The sequence below is a fragment of the Staurois parvus genome, unplaced genomic scaffold, assembly GCF_062004578.1.
Source record: "Staurois parvus isolate SC_StPar_1 unplaced genomic scaffold, SC_StPar_1.0 ptg000106l, whole genome shotgun sequence".
NCBI lineage: Eukaryota > Metazoa > Chordata > Amphibia > Anura > Ranidae > Staurois > Staurois parvus.
The window spans coordinates 484,577-492,204 of record NW_028317902.1 but is presented as its reverse complement, the minus strand read 5'-3'; the positions used below and the strand labels follow the sequence as shown (position 1 = coordinate 492,204).

Below are 7,628 nucleotides of genomic sequence, written 5' to 3'. Positions count from 1 at the left end.
TCCACTCCCCTTTTTTTTGCTAGTGAACTTTAATGCAACAAACAAGCAGAGGCTGTAGAGTGGAGCTCCAGTCGACAGGAAACATGTGACCTCCACTCCAAATGTTTTAACGTTCATTAACAAAAACAAATGGTGGAATGGAGGTCACATGTTTTCTGTCGAAAGTGGAGCTCCAGTCTTCAGCCAGCTTTTCCAATGAAAAACCTTTTGTGGAAGAATGTGGCCAATGAGGAGCTGGACAGCTGTGACCCGGAAGTGTTGGCTGTGTGCTCCATGCGGTGACTGAGGCAGTGATGGTGGGCAGATGAATCTGTTACCGAAGAGCAGTAAGGAGTTCTCCTCCAGCGAGTACTGGCAGCAGTTCTTCCAGCGCAGGGGGGAGCGGGCCTTCGAGTGGTATGGCGGATACTTGGAGCTGTGTGGTGTGCTGCACAAATACATTCAACCGAAACACAAGGTGTGTACATGGACTGCTGGCTGCCTTCCCTTCTCTCACTCCCTCCTGTGAGCTCTGCATTAGGGCTCCAGCACAGAACCCTGTGTTCAGTTTCCTATGGATCTGAATGCAGTAACACTCCAAGGCCTGGCCTCCTTCACATAGTGTTCAAGGCTCCATTCACCCTTGTGCGACTTGGGGAAAAAATAAACTTGACAAAAGTCACATGACAAGTTGCAACCCATGTATTTCAATGGAAGCTGTTCAAATCCATGCAACCAAAGTTGCAGCGACTTTAAAAAGGTTCCTGTGCTACTCATGTGACTTTCATGTGACTGGAGTGATATAGACTGCAATGTAAACTCTCAAAAGTTACATGAAAGTCGCATCTTAACCATTTGATTTACCCCCCTTCCTGACCGGGCCATTTTTTTGCGATACAGAGCTGTTACTTTAACTGACAATTGCGCGGTCGTGCAATGCTGTACCCAAATTAAATTTGCGTCTTTTTTTCTCCACAAACAGAGCTTTCTTTTGATGGTATTTGATTGCCTGTGCGGTTTTTATTTTTTGCGTTTATAAACAAAAAAAGATTGACAATTTTGAAAAAAAAAAACTACACTTTTGACTTTTTGCTATTAAACATGTCCAGTAAATAATCAAATCTCTACATCAATTTAGGCCAAAAGGTATTCTGCTCCATGTCTTTGCTAAAAAAAAAAATCCCAATACATAAACGAATTGACTTGCGTGAAAGTTATAGCATTTACAAATGGCAGTAGATATGCTTTTTTCTTTTTTTTTAACTAGTAATGGCGATCAGCAACTTATAGCAGGAATGCGGCGGGCATTCAGACACTGGGGGAGAACTGACTTTGTGTCACTGACATCCCCAGTGACACCAATACAGTGATCAGTGCTAATAAAAAAGCACTGATGCTGTACTAATGGCACTGGGCAGGATAGGGTTAACATGTGGGGCGATCAAAGGGTTAACTGTGTGCTGCTTTACTGTGTGTGTGTGCTTTACACTGTAAGCACACTGCTTTGTATGGCTCTGCTATGCAAAGCCATACAAAGCAGTGTGCAGGAGCTGACAGGGAAGAGATCTGTGAACGCCAGGTGCTCACAGGGAATCACGGGCTGGGACCCAGTGATTGACAGCTGAGCCCGTGAATGGCAGAGTGGGTAGGGCGCGCACGCCCCCTACCCAGAACTGCAAAATCATGTATATATATGAGATTTTTCGCACCTGTGCCTCCCTGTAGCAGTATTTCTGCTATACGGTGGTGCGGAAGAGGTTAATGTTATCAATGCAACAGTAAAGCCAAAGTCGCACCCATCCAAAGTTACATCAAAGTCACAATGGAAATCGCACGACTTTGGAGTTACATAAGTGTGAATGAAATCTGTGCCTTTTGCAGGGCTGTGTTTACCAGCACAGTGATGGACAGGTGTTCCGGGCATCCCGTTGTCGGCTGTCCCATAGCAGTTAATTGGGATGCAGCGGTTGCACGGACACAGCTGCTGCTGCCATTATGACATCTATGTGGATGCTTCTATCCAAACACAACCTAGGGTTCATTTGGGACTCTGCGCCCCCACCAACAGGAATGTCACATTGGGAGCAGCAGCTGTGCCCGTGCATTTATTGCATCCCAGTTAACAGCTATGGGACAGCCGACAGAGAGATGCCCTAAACGCCTGTCCATCCCTGTGCCGGTAACCATGGGCCTGCACGGATTAAAATGCCCAGTGTGAATGAGGCCGATGGACCCATACGCACTGGGTCCATCAGCTGCAGCCACCGGGATTGTGTGTAAAACTGACAAGCGAACTCCTGTCTATTAGGTGGAAGCATTTTGGGCGGCTGCACTACTGCTTAATTGCTTTCATATACCCCTGGTATCGGTGCCGCTGTCATGTATTCCGGACTCTGGACTGGCATAGCGGGTGCCTCCGGGCTAATGGGGAGAGAGGCCCTGCTCCCTGTCCCTGGTTGAGTCATTCACTAGGCAGCTGTACAAGTGCGGAATGATCTCAGCCTTCAGTGATTCTAAGGCTGGGTTCACACTGATGCAGTGCGGAATTCGCAGCGAATTTTGCACTGCATCAGAATCGCACCCCGTTCTTGTGAACCGCTGCAGGTGTGTATGTTAAGTTAATAACACCCCGAAATCAGTCCACAAAACGCGGTGCGATGTGCAGAATCGGATCACATAGGTGTGAATACCCATGCGATCCGATTCTAGTGCGGAACAAAAAAAAATTGCGGACCATTTGCACTTCGGACCAGGTTTTTCTGCAGGATCTTTCTGCCAGCACCATCTGGTGTACATTTCATTTTGTTAGGCATATGTGCATATACCCTTAAGAAACTTCACTCTTTCAGTCAACATTGACTATGTTTAATCCTTATGCTGCTAGCAATAGATAGGAAAGTATATTGCATTTACCTGTTTTAAACTTTTTTTTTTTTTTATATACATTTCTTCAGTTACACTCTAGATTCTGTGCCTAGGCAAATGATGTCCTACATCCCAGGAATCTTTAGGGGGGAGGAGGGGCTTTCTTGGCTAAGCAAACACCCTGTTTGCATGCCTGAGCTAAGAGCAGATGGATTACAGGAAGTAAATGCTACAGGAATCATCTGCCCTTACTCAAGATGGCCACAGCTAAAAATGCTTGGGCTGTTTTTCAAAGTGATTTCTCAGCAAAATAAAAAATTAGACATGGATGGATGGGGGAGTTTGCTTTGAATATTAAAAATGAATTAAATAGTGTTTTTGATTTGTGTTGCTCAGATGCAGTGTAGTTAATTTTTAAGGACTTATGCACATGGATGCACCTGGGAGCCACATTTGTTCGCTTTCAGTCACAACCTGTACAAGTCAATGACAGGCTCTAATTTTTACGTTCTAAAACCAATAAAAAAAACTTATCTCCCTAATCACTATCTTCTCTAGAATGTACACTGAGCTGCACATGCACATTCTCCGTACCCCTAAGTGACATCTGAAGTCCTGCATCCAGAAGAATCAGAGAAGATGATTCCAGTGTCAGGAGGTTAGTATTTGTGGACTTCAGTTCTGCTTTAACCCTCCTCTACTTTATCCAAAGTTTTATCTTTAAATATACTTTCACTAGAGCGCTTTACCGAGCTTTAATAAGTGTTGTAAGAATTAATTATGGGAAAAAGGAAAGATCCTTTCACCACCTACTCTACACTGCATTCATTCAATGATAGAAGGTGGTGACAGGTCCAGGTTTTACATAACTGGTTTGTACATCTTGTTTCTTGCAGGTGCTAGTGGTGGGCTGTGGCAAAGTGAAAGGCTATATGATGCTGGATGCCAGAATCTGACCAATATTGTTTTGAGTGAAGTGGTCATTCGCCAAATGAACGAGCAAAATGCCAAACGAAGACCTCTGATGACATATCAGTTGATGGATGCCACACAGACTACATTTTCTGATTCTCACTTTCAGGCTGTGTTGGATAAGGGGACATTGGATGCCATACTCCCTGATACAGAAGAAAGAACTCTGGAAACTGCTACAAAGTTGCTGGTTGAAATTGGTTGTGTCTTGCAATATGGCGGACGATATGTTTGTGTATCTTTGGCTCAAGGCCACGTCTTGGACAAACTAGTAAATCAGTTCTACCAAGGTGGATGGATGGTTCGAGTTCATCAAGTATCAGAAGCAGCAGCAATGAGTCTGGCAGTCAGTTTCCTTTACTAGTATTTTTATTTGTGATGCGACTGATGCCAGGGTTTCCACAAGTCTTGGAAATTATGGCTAAGGAGGGCGCCAAGCCGCTGCGTTGTTCAAGCCCTGATGAACTAATGGCAGCAGTGAAAGAACAACAGCAATATGCACTAATCCGTAACCGCCTGAACCAAAATCAGAGTTCTCAGGAAGTGTCATTAGACTTGTGTGATGGAGATTCTGGAAGAATTTGTTACACCTTTTATGTGGTAGATAGTCTTACTGTAGGACTATCTCATGCCAATTACTTTGCAATATTTATAAGTAAGCTGGGCTTTCTTTTTTTTTTTCTTCTTCTTATGTCCTAATATTCTTTCTGTAATATTCTGCACTTAATGTAATATGAATAAGTCAAAGTCCGAACACCACTTTAAAGGGGACTATAATTAGCTACTCTTCTAAAGGATTTCCCATTTTAAATTTAAAGGAATTCACATACAATACAAATTCAGATGTTATATGTATGTATATATGTATGTGTCTCTATCTATATATATTCCCTTCTAGATTGTAAGCTCGAAAGAGCAGGGCCCTCGATCCCCTCATGTTTTGCATTGTATTGGTATTGTTCTGTCACATGTTCTGTCCCCCTTTGTAATGTACAGCGCTGAGTGAACTATTGGTGCTTTATAAATACTGTATAATAATAATATTATCTTTTTTTTTTTCCCTTTAATTTTCTATTTTGTCCATTTTTCTTCTTTTCTCTTCTGTCAGCATCTTACTAACACTCAAATCCTGGTAGCAGTGGTGCTTAATTAAAGTAGAACTCTAGGTTTAATTTAATTTTAAATATTTTTTGGGGCCAAGCTGGTCCAAACAAACCATTTCCATTACTAAAACATACACCTGCTGTATAAACTGTATGTTACTTCAGCTGCGTGCAGCATACAGTGTTGTGTTCCAGGCAGTCAGCTAGAGACTTTCTGTCCCATTTCCAGGACAAAAACAAGTTAGCCTGAGCTTTGCTCAACCAGTCATAGAAGGCCTTGTATTAATTCTAAAAATGCAAAGCTTCATGTGAATGGCTGAGCAATGCTCATCCTAGCTGGATATTGTTCCAGGAATAGAGCAGGAAGTCCATTACTGCTGCTAGAACACAGCGCTCTCATTGCCATCTTTAACGCAAGGCAAACTGGCAGCTGCCCCGGGCCCAATCGTTGTGGGGCCCAAAAGCAGCTGCCCCTTGAGCCCTTTGTCTTGAAGGATCCCGGTGGCAGCAGGAGCAGGGGGAAGGCGAGCATCGAGGGCAGCTAGGATTGAGAGCCTATGAGCAGGAAGACTTCCCCTGACACTGAGCAGCAGCGGGTGCAGCATCCCCAACGGCGGTGCCTCCCAGAGCATGGAAACCTCTCGGCTCACAGCTCCGACAACTAGGGGACAAGCTGACCAGGGGCCCAGAGGACAAGGATGGGCTGGAGTGCAGATAGCCAGAGGCCACAGAGCAGGGGAACGAGCAGATCACCCAGAATCAGAATGGCCGCAGCCTGCTGCTGTCAGGTACAGAGCATCACACATACCTACTGGCAGACGGACTGGGACAGGGAGGCACGGGAGGAACTGAAGACAGGGCTAGGGTCTCTCTCTCTCACACCTCTCACCCCACCCCCTTTCTCCCCCTCACCTCTCTCTCATACCCCTCTACCCCCATTCTCCCCCCTTCCCAACTCCCCTTTCTCCCACCACCTCTCTCCTCCCCCCCCCCTCCTTATTGAATTTTGCTCTCCACCTGCCCTGGGCCATACAATAAGTAGCAGCTAGACTCAAAATAAGTTTACTACACCAGATCAGGCAGTGATTGTGATTGGTTGCCAGAGGTTACAGCATATCCTTACTGATTAGTTGCTAGAGGATACAGCACATAATTTCTGCTTGCTGATTGGTTGCTAGAGGTTACTGCACATCATTACCGCTCACCCATTGGTTGCTGGGGGGGTAGCTTGTGATCAGTGGCAATGGTGGTGGTGGGTGCAAACGGGATGAGTGACAACTTCAGACTCCACTTAGAGCAGAACTAAAGTCTATATTTAAAATGCAAGCAGTAGACCTTTTACCGCAGATGATACACACAATGGGGGTTAATTAATAAAGCTGCAAAATCTGGTGCAACTCTGCATAGAAACCAATCAGCTTCCAGGTTTTATTGCCAAAGTTTCATTGAACAAGCTGTTATAAGATGCTTGGCTGCCATGCACAGCTGTACCAGATTCTGAGGGCTCTAGTTTTAGTAAATCTACCCCACTGTCTCTGCTGCAACAAAATAAAAATGTAGACCAAGGATTTCCTGGTCACCATTATGCATTAAAGGTTTAATTTCACTTAAAATAGTTTGTTGGGCCAAGCTGGCCCAAACGCACTATTTCCATTACCGATGCATGCGCCTGCTGGCAGTGCTGTATTAACTGTATGCAGCATTAACTGCATACAGTATACAGCACTCAGGGCCATCTTTAACCGTTAGCCGCCCGGCCAATGGCCGTTTGGCGGCTTGAAAAGCGCTGCAGCTTTCCGGGTGCACGCCATTTGGCGTGCTCCCGCACATGCGCGGTTTGCGCGGTTGCAGAGCGACGCAGCAGTGCAATCTGTCACCGCCCGTGCACCTCGGACACGGCCGATGACAGATCCGAGTACCGGCTCCCGTTGCTGGTACCATGTGACCTGCTGTGACCAATCACAGCAGGTCACATGACAGTTGTATACAATGGATGGCTTCATTCATGATGCCATCCATTGTATACTAGTGCCCAGCTGTGAATGGTCACAGCTAATCACATGCACATGTCATGTGATTAGCTGTGACCAAATCACAGCTAAGCACAAAAAAAAAAAAAAAGCTGAATGAATCGATTTCATTCAGGTAAATGCTTGCTTATAGCAAAGTAATTCTTTGCTATAAGCAAAATGTGTAAAAAAAAAAAAAAATACTGATCACTTCCCCAAAGTAGTACAGTGTTACTATGGTAACATTGTACTATTTTGGTCATAGTAAAATATGAAAAAAAATCTTAAAAAAAATAAAAAAAAATGTAATAAAAAAGTAAATATAATAAAAAAAAATTAAAAAAAAATATATATTTTTTTTTTCATACTGTCACCAGTCAGTGTCGCTGTTCACCGCCATGCCAGTTATATGATGACGCTGTACTGCACTGGTGACAGTATGTAAAAAAAAAAATAGTGAAAATAATTTTTTTAATTTTTTCATTTTCCGAAAAATTATGACAAAAAAATACAACTTCAAAAAACTCGCCATGCCTCTTATGAAGTACGTCGGACTGTCTACTCTGCAAAAAGGGGTCATTTGGGGGATATCTGTACTGTTCTGACATTCTTGGACCTCAAGATATTAGATTGGCTGTCAGTACTTCAGGATTGATCAATATTCAGATCTATACCATAGTTTGTAAACTCTATAACTTTC

General features: G+C 43.9%; 1 pseudogene; it reads left to right on the top strand.

Annotated features, from left to right (window-relative positions):
* The first annotated feature begins 292 nt into the window (after positions 1-292).
* Positions 293-4,875, top strand: LOC149467511 (eEF1A lysine and N-terminal methyltransferase-like; annotated as a pseudogene).
* The last annotated feature ends 2,753 nt before the right edge of the window (positions 4,876-7,628 follow it).